At 41.7% G+C, this 14555-nt stretch overlaps 1 pseudogene; it reads right to left on the bottom strand.

Annotated features, from left to right (window-relative positions):
- Positions 1 to 225: 225 nt before the first annotated feature.
- LOC132020414 (nucleoside diphosphate kinase, mitochondrial-like) lies at positions 226 to 2840 on the bottom strand (annotated as a pseudogene).
- Between the last annotated feature and the right edge of the window lie 11715 nt (positions 2841 to 14555).

The following is a 14555-nucleotide window of genomic DNA, read 5'->3' as shown; positions in this document are numbered from 1 at the left end:
TTGCATAAAGTCCTCATCCTGACCTCAGAGATGGCAGAAACTATAATAAGCAACCCCCCGCCCCAAACAATATGTGAATTTTAATGTCTCTCTCTCTGGGGAATGGGAGGTTACACTACATACTTTGGGAGACATCCCAAAGATTGTCTGGCACTTTGCTACAGAAATGCTTTGGTCCAATCTCTTGTTGACTTAGGATACTAAAAGGCACAGAAAATGGGCTGCTCAACCCTCTGACCTGGGGTGGGGCAGAAAGTAGACAGCAAGGTGGTCTGGGACAGATGGGCAGACCATAGGAGTGGGTTCAAGTTCTTGGACACAGGTAGTTGATCTTGGGTGGCTGCTGAGGCAGCCACAGATGCTGCTCTGGTGGCCTTCATCTGCCTAGTTCATCAGCTCACTGGAACCATAGTTGGTCTTCCTCTGGGCCCCCTCCATGGAGTCACTGGCATGGGTGATGTTCTGCTGATGTGGATGCTAAAGTCCTCCCTGATGGTGCTGGGGCAGCCTCAGCTGAGCTGGGGGTCCATCATGGCCCCTGAGGCATAGACCATGTTGGGGCCTTTCTAGACCACGGCCACCATGGGGCCAGAGCTCATGTAGCTGATGAGGCTGGGTAGAAGGTCTTCCTCCTCAGGTCACGGTGGTGCTCAGCAAGGATGTTCTCTGGTGCCTGCGATATCTTCATTTCTATCAGCTTGAAGTCCCTTCTCTCAAAGCTTGGGATCACATCCACAAGGAGTCACCAGTGCACCCCATCTGGCTTCATGACAAGGGTCCATTCCTGGGTCCAGGAGGGCCCTCCTGAGCTGGGATCCAAGAGCAGGCTTGGCCAAATGCTGGGGACACCATGAACTGCTCAGCAGCCCTGGCAGTGAGGTGTACCCCAAGAAGCTACCCATGACCCCCCTACTCGCTCTGAACGTTTTTTGGTAATAGACATGTTTGCCTGTAACATTTACCAATTAGTTGCTATCCACATGAATACCTGACAGCAAATTTGTTATATTCTAGCACTATGATTGTGGTGAAGTTGGCATATACCTGAAAATTTAAGAGAAGTATTCATTTTTTCAACAGATATTTAAGTAATGAAGTAGGAGATGAGGCTGGAGGTGGGGGCGGGGGCCAGGAATTGTAGTGTCTTGTAGGCAACAGCAAGGAGTTTGGGCTTTAATTCTAAGCAACTTGGAAAGAAATTGAAGGGTTTTAAACAGGAGAGTAAACAAAAAAAAATTTGATTTACTGTCTAAAAATATCTCTGTGCTGAGTGGAGAATAAACCACAGTAAGGCAAGAGTTAAGGGTTTATGGCAATAGTCAAGGCGAGAAAGGATGGCAGCATAAATTGGGGATGAGTCAAGGGCAATGGAGAGAAGTTGGCAGCCTCAGGTTGTATAGTCTAGAAACGGGTAGTTGAGCAAACAGAAAATTTAAACTCTACTTAATACCTAGACCTTCCTTTCTTAGATGAAAGATGATCTTGCCTCTCTTCTGAATTCTTCAACCTCAAGTTTTGGAAAAAGATCTACAAATCATGCCATCTCATCCATTCTACAATTAAGTGTCTGAACAGAACTGTATGACAGGGCTTGCAAAACAGAACAGAACAAACAGACCACTAAATATTTTCAAATGATGTCCTGACAGAACTTTCTAAAGTTCCAGGTGAGTGATTTTCAATGCAGAAAGAAAGGTAAAGTTTTCTCCCTGTTGAATGATCCAGGATAACTGTTGGTGAGAACATAGTTCCTATGCCGGTCAAGCCAATTTTCTACTGAGTGGAAATGCAGAGTGCAAGGAAGTCGCACAGGGTATGGGAAGGCCAACAAGTGACACTGAGATTGTCTGAGCAGCAGTCCAATATTTGGGCCATGTCATCAAATGATTTGTGATTCTCATATACATCCTGAAAGGTCAATTTGGTTGAGGAGATTTTTGATTTGAAGCTTTCAGGAAATGATTTAGTGAGGTTGGTCTGGCTGGGAAGAGAAGCCATCACTTCTTTTTATGTGTTATTCCTACTGACTGTTTTGGGACAACACCAATACAGGGAGGCACTGAATTTTCTGTGAACACATTTTTTCATCTATTTGAGGATATAACAGATAAGCATGCAAAAGCAATGAACAAAATACCTTGAACTCTGAGAATTCCAAGATGGCAGAAAGAACATAGACCTGGAAGTCAGCCGTAGCTCTGAATCCTGCTTCTTGCTTCTATCAACTGTATGATTTCAGGCAAATTACTAACCTCATCATCTTTTTTAGTTTTATCTGAAGGAAAAAAAAAAATGGAGGTTTTGTTTTTGTTTTTTTCCTTCCCGTTTGCTAGGATTAAATAACAAAAACCTGAATGGCTTTTTTTTTTTTTTTTAAGTAAAAAGGAAAACTGTGAACAGTAATATGTACTTAATGTACATTTTGAGATTCAGGAAAGAAATTTTGAATTCAGAGCAAACAAAATAAAACGAAACAATCCCCAGCATCCTCATGTTGAAGGAGTTAGGATAACCATTGATAAGAAAAGATAAGAAAACCGTTAGCATATCCATTTGTTGTAATTGTCTCAAGGTTTGAGATGAATGGGAGTGTTAGCTTTCATGCTATTGAATAATCAGAGACTAGAGAAGCCTAAAATGTACAAAATGTGCAGTACAGGTAAGTGTAAAAGGAATTAGAAAGGGAAAGATGAGTGTAGGCTTTTAGTAAAGCTGGAAACTATTAGTCTCAGAAGGCTGATCAGAATGTGGATAAGCATGTGGGAGAAGGGTGTGACAGGAAACTGGAAATATCTATTACCTTTCTTTTCTGCACTGAAATTCTCTTCCCTGGCCGGCATCCGGGCTCGCAGGGCCAGCCAAACCAGATGATCTTTCTGTGTTCCTTTTCTGGTTCAATTTCTGCAGGACTCTGACTCGCAGCCAGAGTAACTCAAAAGGTCTCTGCTTTCAGAGCAGGTTTTCTGCCAACTCCTGTCTCCACATCTTCAAAATCAAGGTAGACTCTTATGCTGCCAAATGCACTGGGACAAAAAGCAGAATGACTCCAATTTCTTAGAAGCAATGATACACACGGAGCTCCTCTCTTCTGCAATGAAGCTTATGGAGTGCTTTGTAAAATAGAGAGATCTGGAAATCGGGCTTCATCTCCAGGCCTGAGAGAACTCAGAATCTAGGCTAAGGGGCTGTGGATATGTGGAATGAGACTGCCCTGAGATTCAAGTGGAAAAATCCACCCATCGAGGGGTGGTGAAGAGGGACGGGTGTTCTGCGAAGGAACAACAGCCCTATAGACGGTTGCTGTTGGGAAATGAGCAAAGTAAATGACTAAATGGCAATGAACAAAATAGCTTAAATACTGAGAATTCCAATATAGCAGAATGAGCAAAGTAAATGAGCAAAGACGGAGGAACCCTGACCATAGTGTGCATTCAGTGAATGTGAATTATTGTCTCCAGTGTTTCCTAATTTGCCTAGTGATAAAAAACCACATGGAGGGACTTGTTGAATTCAAAGATTTCTGGGCCCCTCACCAAAGATTCTATTTCAACTGGCCTAAAGAGAGGGGGGTGTGGAGTTTCTATACTTAGCCAATGTTCCAGAATTCCTTTGTTTCTCTCAGTTTAGAAAACGCCACCTTAAAACAATTGTTCTCAGGGTTTGGGTGCTCTGGTCCCCTAGGTACTCCACCCTTAAAGTCCTCGGTAGGAGTGAAGAATCTGCATTTTTAGGAGTCCAGGGTAATTCTGATACCTGTGGTGAGGGAAAGGGGCTTGCGCGCCCCCCACCCAATAAATGTCTCCTCAAAGAGATTCACTGACTTCTTGTCAACTATTACCAAACTTTGGTTCTTGGCCCAAGTATCACAATTACTGGGGTCTGGAAGGGGAGGCAGGTGAGTAGCTTTCAATTTCGATTCCTACAATTATCCTGCTAAGATTCTTTATCAGTAGGTTTGAGCTGGGGTCAGTGCCTTTCTGTATTTTCAGTTTCCTTAGGCAAGTTTGTAATGCACCGTGGTTTGGGACCCATTAGACCCTACCCCAGAATAAGGCAGCATGATTGGTATTTACATATCTTAGGAAAAAATGTGTCCATTCAAATCAGGATTGGTCCTTGGAGAAACACAGGGTAAAAAAAGAGAGGCCCAAGGCAGGTGAAGAGCCTCCTCAGTCAGGGCTCCTGCTAATTCATTCTTGCTTCCAGGTTTCTAGTCCTGCCCCCTCTGTGGGGTTGTCTACATGAGCAAGCTCAGAAAAAGGAACCTGCTATTCAAGACCTCACTAGGGTTTTCTTCCAGGTGGGTCTAAGAAGTCCCTCCAGTAGGGGACCTCTGTTGGGCATATACCCATGGCCTTCACAGCCTCTTCCCATTGGCCTTAGCCTGGGATGTAGCTCCTGGATCCCCTGATCGCTGTCAGTTCCCTCCCATCAGCCCTCATTGCCCCAAACAGCTTCCTGCTCCAGCTGCCCTTCCATACGCCTGTCAGCCTTCCCTGCGCCGTCCAGAGCTCCCGTTCTGTGATCAACACATGCCCTTTGGCCTCCAACTACCTTGGACTGTTTTCTTCACTTTCTTGGCTCTACCGAGAGCTTCTCTCATTGGGGCTCTTTCCCTAAATATCTCGCAGTCAGCATGAGGGGAACAGTGTCCTTGGTGGTTCTCTCCAAAGCCTTTTCAATGTCATGGGTCCACAGTGGAGGGCAAAAAATCTATTTGTCTTTCTCCTGGTTTGTACCTATCACCTCAACTCCTGATTGTCTTAGGAGATGGCAGAATAAAATAATCTTTAAAAAAAGAAGAGAAAGAAAAAGAATGGGGGTGCCTGGGTGGCTCAGTCAGGTATCTGCCTCCAGTTCAGGTCATGATCCCGGGGTCCTGGGATCAAGTCCTGCATCAGGCTCGCTTCTCAGCGGGAAGACTGCTTCTCCCTCTCCCACTCCCTGTTTGTGTTTCCTCTCTCACTGTCTCTCTCTGTCAAATAAATAAAATCTTGAAAAGAAAGCAAGCAGGCATTAGTACCTCATATTCGCCTTATGAATTACCATAAAATTTACCTAATATGTTGTGAAAGAAGTTAAGTTTTTAGATACAGAGTAGTCCTCTGAGTGGTGGACCAAGCGAGAGAAAGTGAGGCTGGTCAGCCCCAGACGCAGTCAATAAAGGAATGCATTGATGCAGAGAATTCAAAAACAGTGACAAAACAAACCAAAAATCAATGCAATTTTTAAAAAAATCATCACATGCTGACAATTCTAAATAATATTAATAATAAAATGCACCACTCCTAAGAAAATCAGTTCTGAATAACTGCCGTGGTACTTGCTGAGTTTCTGTGACGTGAGCTTCACATGAGCACATTTTTTTTCTTTTTTCTTTTTTTTTTTTTTAAAGATTTTATTTATTTGACAGAGAGAGAGAGATCACAAGTAGGCAGAGAGGCAGGCACAGAGAGGTGGAAGCAGGCTCCCCACTGAGCAGAGAACCTGATGTGGGGCTTGAGCTCAGGACCCTGAGATCATGACCCAAGCCAAAGGCAGAGGCTTAACCCACTGAGCCACCCAGGTGTCCCGACATGAGCACATTTTCATTAGGTGTCCTTTAATCACCATTGCATTATACCTGGAAGTTAATTTAGAGAACTTCCGGTTATTCAATGGGCGCTCTCTGTGTTTTTATTCACAGAATACACTTGCGGAGGTTTGGCCTCTCTGGAGCTAGCCTGAATGGCCTTTTCCAAGCCCTGTGGTATCCCATATTCCTTCATTTGACAGTAGGCTTAAAATAAAGTGATAGCACAAGCATTATGAGGACAAAAAATGACTTACTTCAGATTTGTCATTCTCTGTGACCGCTTGGGGCTTCTACTTGCATTAAAATCTTGAAATTGTGCAAAAGAGCAGGAATTGCAAAGTGCATTATTTTTTGTTTGGTAGGCACAAGTTTCAGGTCACACGTGGAATAGTTTGTTAATTTGAGTAATACTTTTAAAACTGAAATGTTAAATTTAATAATAAATTATCTGTTTTACAACTATAGAACAAATCAAGAAAATAGTGATTACTACCGATTACTGCACGATTACTGCTTTTTGGCATATAGAAGAAGGGGATGTTAAAACTGATACTCTTTGGGGCTCTGAGTGGTTCAGTTAAGTGGCTGTCTTCAGCTCAGGTCATGATCTCAGGGTCTTGGGGTGGTGTCCTACATTGGATTTCCTGCTCAGTGGGGAGTCAGCTTCTCCCTCTGCCCCTTACCCTGACTCATGCTCTCTCTCTCTCTCTCAAATAAGTAATTGAAATCTTAAAAAAAGACAAAAAAAAAAAAAAAAAAACCCTGGTCCACTCTGATTGTCCAATATGGGTAATATACTATGTATACTAGATGTGCCACTGGTTCCTTAAAATACCACTGTTGGCTTCAACTAAGACATCACATGTTAATCAGGATAGAGAGAAAATAGACCTTAAAACCAGCTTTTGGTCTCCCTCCTCCTATAATAACTCAAGACAAAAAAAAAAAATGACCAATGAAGACCTCCCAGTATGATTTAATTTGGGACCTGTGTGTTTCACACACCAAAGGAATTTGTTTCTTGACCCTTCAGCATTCCAAACTTTGCATATGTCTGTACGATGGTAATTTCAAGAGGAGTTGCCTTTTAAATATGGTATACACACTGAGGGATATTTTTTTTTTAAGATTTTATTTATTTATTTGACAGAGAGAAATCACAAGTAGTTGGAGAGGCAGGCAAAGAGAGAGAGAGGAGGAAGCAGGCTCCCTGCTGAGCAGAGAGCCCCATGCGGGACTCGATCCCAGGACCCTGAGATCATGACCTGAGCCGAAGGCAGTGGCTTAACCCACTGAGCCACCCAGGCGCCCACTGAGGGATATTTTAAATTTGTTCATTATCTACCACTTTATGGCAAAAAGATTCCTAATAATTTAAAAATAGGCATATATTCTTGGCATTGAGCGGCATTGAGTGGTACAACTCATGAAGCAGTGCCGGATTCTGCCACCTAGTTTAATTTCAGTAGGGGGGTGTTTTGCATGTTCTAATGGCAACACTTAGTGAAAGTTACTTTTGGAAAACTAAGCTCGTGGATGAGCTATTTATGAATCCCTGTTGTCCTGCTGGCCAGGATATTGTCTCAGATTGGGCAAGTTCTCACTCCTAGTTGCCATTTGACCTCCCTTGCACACACTCATGCAGGCTCTGGCGGTGATCACCTGAACTACTTAAATCCTTTCCTTGCCCTTCTCCTCTCCTCCTCCTCCTCCTCCTCTTCATCACCCATCTGCTTTTTTGTCCTCCTCCTCCCATTTTTACCACATCCCCAAGGCTTAAGTTTCAGTTCCCTTGATACCGTCTCATTAATTTGTATATGATGCAATTCCATGGTATTTGGCAAGTCACGATATTTTGGCTTCTATTTTCATTTCATTTGCCCAGTTCGGGAAACAGAGCATGTAGGATTCAGATCAGTGCATGGAACATGCATTGATTATTATGTGCAAGCTTTTGCAGAGTAGACTGACCTTAAAAGGTATTTGCTTTGGGGCCTTGCCAAAAGCATACTTCTGATTCTCTAGGGTTAGCGAGGAGTGGAACTGTCAGGGTGCCAAAAGTCAATGATTAGTCAAAGGGTATTTCTACTGTCCCCTTTTTTTTCTACCCAAAACCACATTAAGCAATATCTAGATATTACTCTCATTGGTTTGGGGGCATCGACAAATGAGATATTTCTTCATAAAATCTTGGAACAACCCCGAACTCTTATTTATTTGGGCAAAAGTGGATAGAAGGAATTTGCCTGCAACATACCGCTGGGCTCTATGACCCTGAGTACATTGCTACTCCAAAGGGCAACAGTGTTCTACCCCTTAACACCTCCTCTAGAATAGAATAGAAGATGTCATGGAGAAGACATCTAGCCATGGCTCTCTTCCCTTTGGAGGCATGTTTGCAGGGCAGATTTTCTCTAGTAACTATCCTAATTGGCAAAGGTGCACACATTTTATGTGACAGAAAAATTCTTACAGGCATTTTGCAAACATAACATATTCTTCCTTTGCTGCAATATTTGTCTTTTGGGAAATGGCCTGCAGAGCCTTGTGGTAAGTTGCTTAAGAGTAGTTATAGTCTGTTAATCCCATTTTTTTCCCCCTAAGAGAGAGCGTAAATAAAACTGTCTGCTGAATATCAGAGTCTCTAGGCTCATACAGGGGCATTGGACCAAAGGTCTCCCAGAAAGCAGTTTTATTCTAAAATAAAAAGACTGACTTACCAGAACTGGATCTTAACCAGAGTTCATGGCAATTTGGGGACCAGAGTCCAAGGGGCATCTTTGGTGGGGCTGCAGGATTCTGGAGATCCCTCTTAAAAAAAAACACAGCTGCACTGTGTTTTTTATTGTATATACATTTCATCAGGTTTTTTCAAATGCTTCTCTTTCTTTCTTTCTTTGACAGAGATCACAAGCAGGCAGAGGCAGGCAGAGAGAGAGAAGTGGGAAGCTGGCTCCCTGCTGAGCAGAGAGCCTGACATGGTGCTCCATCCCAGGACCCTGAGATCATGACCTGAGACGAAGGCAGAGGCTTAGCCCACTGAGCCACCCAGGTGCCCCAAATGCTTCTCTTTCTAAAATGATTTTCTGCAGCTTTCAGAAGCTAAGTTTGCATCTCAAATTATATTAAAATTCTTTTTTTTCCCTCTTCTTTAAGAGAGAGTGTGTGGTTGGTGGGGCAGAGCAGAGGGAGAGAAAGAAACTCAAGCAGACTTCACACACTGAATGTGGGGCCTGACCCGGAGCTTGATCCTACGACCCTAAGATCATAACCTTAGCCAAAATCAAGAGTTGGACACTTAACCAACTGATCCACCCAGGCACCCCTAATATTAATTCGTAATGGTATGCCATTGCCATAGTCCATCTTTCAGGATGGAATTTTTCAGAGCCCATATGTATCTATCACCCAGTGCTGACAAGCATCCACATGGGACTAGCCTGCTTCCTCTCTTATCCTGTACCTCCTGCCCCATTTCTGTTATATAGCAAGTCCCAAACATCACATTAATTTATTGAAGGGAATATTTAAAGAAACAAAAATACAGGGGCATCTGGGTAGCTCAGAGCATCTATCTCTGGCAGCTCAGGTCGTGATCCCAGGGTCCTGGGATCGAGCCCTGCATTGAGTTCCCTGCTCAGCGAGGAGTCTCCTTCCTCTCCCTCTGCTGCTTCCCCTGGTTATGCTCTCTCTTTCTCAAATAAATAAAAATCTTAACAAAAAAAAAGAAGAAAAGAAGGAAACAAAAATACACATCTCTGGGTGAGAATTATGATCCCATTATTAACAGTATCTTGGATTCAGCTATTGTACTTATGTACAATTGTATCGTATTTTGAAATGTACTATCTCCTTATTTTTTAAAATATTTATTTATTTATTTATTTATTTTATAGAGGAGGCTCTATGGTGGGGCTCAATCTCACAACCCTGAGATTAGGACTCAAGCCAAAACCAAGAGTTGGCACTTAACTGACTGCACCACCCACATGCCCAAAATTTACTATGTCTTAAGAGAAATATGGCTTCAGAATTTTTTTTCTTGCATCTCAATCTGCCAATCACAGAGAAATTTGGTAAGTGCCCAAGAAACTAGGTATGATCACCTGGGTCTTTGATTTTTATTTATTTATTTATTTATTTTTACTTTCACCATAATATTTTATTACCTTTTTTTTGATGTTCCATAAAATATCTACGATGTCTATGTCTTGGCAGTTTTATGTTGCAGAATTGTATGATTTCTAACTGGTGCTCTCTTGTTATTTATGGGCAAATATTTACCTCTATTCTGTTCAAATGGAACATCCTGGAATTACTTGGTATCTCAAAATATTAACAATTTTTTTGTTCAAAAAATTATTATTGATCTCTAAAATTATTATTTATAATTTAATCTTTCAATTAGTTTTACTTTTTAAGTCAGAAAGTAAAGCTACTTTCTGCAAAAAAAAATAATTTTTGGAGGAAATCAGAGGTGTGCCTTATGACTTATGAGTGTATATCGGTAAATGTTACCTAGCTCCCTCAGTTATTTGTGCGGACAATATACAACACACTTCACAATCTACAGGGTATGAGTACCAACCAAGAAGAACAAGGCATTGTCTTAGATCTAGGGAAAATTGCTAGATATCCAAGAGGGCTCCTGAGGTAGTTGCTATAGCTGTACCAAGAAGACCCAGCTACCAGAAGACCCGTTCTATTGTTGAAGGACTGCAGCAAGAGCCTAGATTCCATCTTGATACAGGCTGGCCAAGGAATCATTTACAATACATTCTAATAGAGCAGCATGACACTGAGCAAAGTCTTCAAAATCAGAAAGGCCAGTTTGGATTCTGCCTTTACAGCTTGTGTAGCCCTGGGTTTGAAATTTCTTATCCTCTGGGTGTAAGATTTCCTTCTTTATAAAGGAGCATGGAGATATCCTCCATGTAGGGTTGCCAGATGTTACAGCTACCACGGTTTAAACATAGTGGCCAGCCCACAGGAAGTGAGCAGGCACTGGGGGGTTGCCACCCTTCCCTTCATTTCTGTGGCCCCGTTCTTCTGGATTGCTCTTTCCTTCTTGGAAAACCTCTCCTGGGCTCTTGTCTTGAACACGAGTGCTTCCCAGCTGCCTTCTGTTCTCTTTGAGCTCACTCTCTCCAATATCTCATCCAGAACACTGACTGTTGTCCTAACCTCAGCAACAACATCCTAGCCTGAACCATTCTTCAGCATTTCTCCTGGGCTCCCAATACAACTTGTTACTAGTAATTTCTGCTTGAATATTCCCCAGCTACCTCAGACTCCACATGCCCATTATTGAACTCACCATCTTCCCTGTCACACTCTCTAGTCGCCTCCCCTACCTGGGTTAAAATAGCGCCATTCACTTATTCCCTTAAGCCAGACAACCGGGGGTCGCTTTTGAACATTCACTACCATTTTTATATACAAATATGTCAACTATTCCTGTCAATATTAACACTTAAGTATCATTTCATTTCCACTGTCCTAGTTTAGGCCCCCATTGTTTTCCTACTGTTAACTAGCTTTCCCCATTTCCAGCATTAACCATCTTCAGACTATATACAAAGTCAAGAGAATAATTCTCTTCTTGATATTACCTTCTTTTAAAATTTTTATTGTACCCAAAACGGCTTATAAAAAGATCATAAAATGCAGTTATATAAGAAATAACTACCTATAATCCACTAGCCAGATGAAACCACTACTAAAATTTGGCATACATTCTCTCAGACTATCTCAAACTTCTAAATAGTAGACTGTGTTGTAACTTCAAACCCTAACAGTTTTGGAAAGCTTGATATGGTGAGACTGAAACTAAACAGCTAACGGAGCGCCTGAGTGGCTCAGTACGTTAAGCCTCCCGGTCTTGATTTTGGCTCAGGTCATGATCTCAGGCTCCTAGGACCCAGCCCTGCATTGGGGTACCCAATCAGTAGGGAGTCTGCTTCCTTAAAACTCTCTCTCCCTCTCCCTGGTCGCTTTTTCATATAAATAAATAAATAAATAAATAATAAACCCATTTTTAAGAAAAGAAAAAAAAAAAAAAAAAAGGAAATGAAAGGAAAAGAAACAACTAGGATCTGCCGTCTGACCCGCACTGGGCAATGGATGGTCCTTACACTGTGCTGATATAACAGAGGCCGACCACTGGCTGGAGACTGATTTTTGGCCGATTTCATTTTAAAGGACATACGGTCAAATCACGTACCTTTGTTGAGATTATAGTTTCTCCTGAAAGAAACAGATGCCATCTGAGTGATCGGTCCTGGAGCATGAAACTCGGACGGTAAGCTGAGGTGAGGTAAAAGGCTTTCTTCTCCTAACGACCAGAATTTCCTTCAGCCCAGACTCCGAGGATTTCCGGGCATTTCCGGTGACGGAACGACAGCGGCTACACCGGGGAAGCTGGGAGCAAACCAGCCTTCTTAGAGACGGAGGCTGTGCCCTGGTCATGCGCAGTAGAAATTCTGCCGGTGGTTCTTCCTTTCCGGGATTCCCAAAACTACAGCGAGACTCAAGATAATAGCCTGCTTTCTGCCGAACCGTGGAGAAACAAGAGAAAGGGCCCATTTGATACTCGAGACAAAATTAAATGACTAAATACATGCAACTAGAAAGGCTAGACAGCTAAAATAACCAGTAAGTAAATGTTGTTGAAATACATTCACTGCTCAGTGACTTGAAGTCAGCAGCAATTGAAGGCGAGTACGTTGTAGCAGACAACTGGCCCCTTTTCAGCACTGATGGGTCTTAATTTACTTGCACTGTGTGTTTTATAATCCTGTGTGTGTGGAAATAATTGAATGACCTTTAAAAGGTAAAGTCTTCTCTAGGTGTTTGATTTTTAGCTAGATGCCAATCCTTTGAGAAAACAAGCCTTCTTAAACAATAGGTGGCCACGTTTCTTTGTTTGGTTTCATTGTTCTGAAGCCTTTCATTGCTGACTGTCATTCACAGGTTTTGGTCACCAGTGGGCAGTTTCTGGGGTTCGCAGCACCCTCCCTCCGCCCCCAACCAAGATATTTCAGTGTTGCCTGGGGGTAGTGGTGGTGCTTTGGCATTGGGTGATCCATTATCTTGTGTAGGAACTTGCAGCTCTCCAATTTAAGTCTGTCTTGTTAATGCTTCCTTGTTCTACTCTTGGAAAGTAGATCTGAGATTCCCCAAGTCTCAAAAGGCATTTTTATATACCAATTATTTTAGTCTAATATCTTTGAAGACAGCAATTAACATGGTATATTTAAATGGCTAAGTTAAAAAAAAAATAGCTAAGTTTTTCCTCTGCATATCCTGGCCTCTGAAATGTCACTGATCATGTGTATCACATGCTATTTAGATCATGGGGAGGAGGTGTTTCAAATTAAAGTAAAAACAAATTCAGCCTTTCCATTCCTAAAGTTAGTTTTATTTCATTGTTGTGTAACAGATTCATGTGGGAATCTGTTTCTGTAAGTTACCTTTAGTTGCTTCTCACAGAGTTAAGCTAAGTATCTTTTCAGTCTTTTTCTAAATATTTGCATTTATGGATAAGAAATGGAAATATTTTTAGTTTTCGTAGCACCAAGATTATTTCTGAACTTTTTATAATGTAATAAAATAGACCAAGATGATGTCTGTTTTATAAATTGTTATATAATTATAGATGATTTATACTAATTGAATTAAATGTACACTAATGTTTAAATATTAATTTATTCCACCATTTAAATACCTGTTTTCTTCTAAGGCCCAGGATAGTGGGTTGTTTATACCACTAGATTCCCAACTTTAATTTGTACCCTGATTATCTAGAAAGTCCTGGGTCCTATCCTGAGTATCTGATTCTATAGATCTGAGGAGGGGCAAGAATTTATCTTCCTAACAAGTTTTTAGGTGATGTTGATGCTTCTGGCCTGGGGAACCCCTCTTGAAAAACCACTGGTTTAAAACATACAGAGGGATGCTTTTCATAGGGCTTGTCTGGGTACTGGAATGTTTCTGTGGCTGATAGACACAAATAGGGACTTCTCACAAATAGGTTCTAAATCTAAATCCTTTGGTTTTACATCTCCACTTAATTTTAGGATTCTTGGCATTCTGGCACTAGGGACAGGAAGAGAGCTAATGCCATTAGCCCCAAATCAGTTATAGGAGAGTAGGCAGGAGTAGAAGAGTGTGTTAATTTGGGTTTGTACAAATTGAGTTGGATGTCCATGTAGAAGTGTGCTAAAGGCAAGTAGAAATTATGGACCAGCACTCAGGAGCAAGAACAGGGCTGTCGAGAGAAGGAACAAATAACTTACTGATGACCTAATTGTCTATGTCTTCACTGTTTTGTTTCATTTAATCCCCATAAGTCTCCTGAGGGTAGTCAAAAAGTATTTTTACTTTTATCCATGGGGAAGGAAATGGAGATTTGTTAGGTAACTAATAATTAATTGTCTAGGACCCAAATTTGAACCCCAGTTGGTCTGTTTCTAAACTCTTTTTTTATATTTGTGGATGAGAGGGTTTGAGAAGGGAAGGTAGGCTTTAGTGTCCTGTACTGCAAAAGGATCAGGCAGCAAGAAGGCTGAGAAAAATCATTCAGAGTTTCTCTCTGAGAAGGAAGCCTTTAGTATTTTGGTTGATAGTTTAAGTCCATCAAATGAGGTAGGTGAGGAAGAAGAGGCAATGAGTGAAGTATTCACTTATTGAAGATTGGTTTTAAAAGGAAAAAGACAGGATATTTTGAAGTTGACAGTTGATATTTTGAAGATTAAGGACTTCCCTGGTATAGGCACCTGTTAAGGACTGAATGTTTGTGTCCCACCCAAGTTCGTAAGTTGTGGTCCAACCCCCTCCAATGTCATCATGGTATCATCATATTTGGAGATGGGGCACTTTTGGAAGGTGATTAGGTTTTGATTAGTTTATGAATATGGGACCTCCATGATGGAATTGATGCCCTTGTAAGAAGAGGAAGAGACAGATGTCTATTTCTCCA

Source organism: Mustela nigripes, chromosome 6 (assembly GCF_022355385.1).
Source record: "Mustela nigripes isolate SB6536 chromosome 6, MUSNIG.SB6536, whole genome shotgun sequence".
NCBI classification, from domain to species: domain Eukaryota; kingdom Metazoa; phylum Chordata; class Mammalia; order Carnivora; family Mustelidae; genus Mustela; species Mustela nigripes.
The sequence above is the reverse complement of the archived record's forward strand: the minus strand, read 5'-3'. Positions and strand labels throughout refer to the sequence as shown.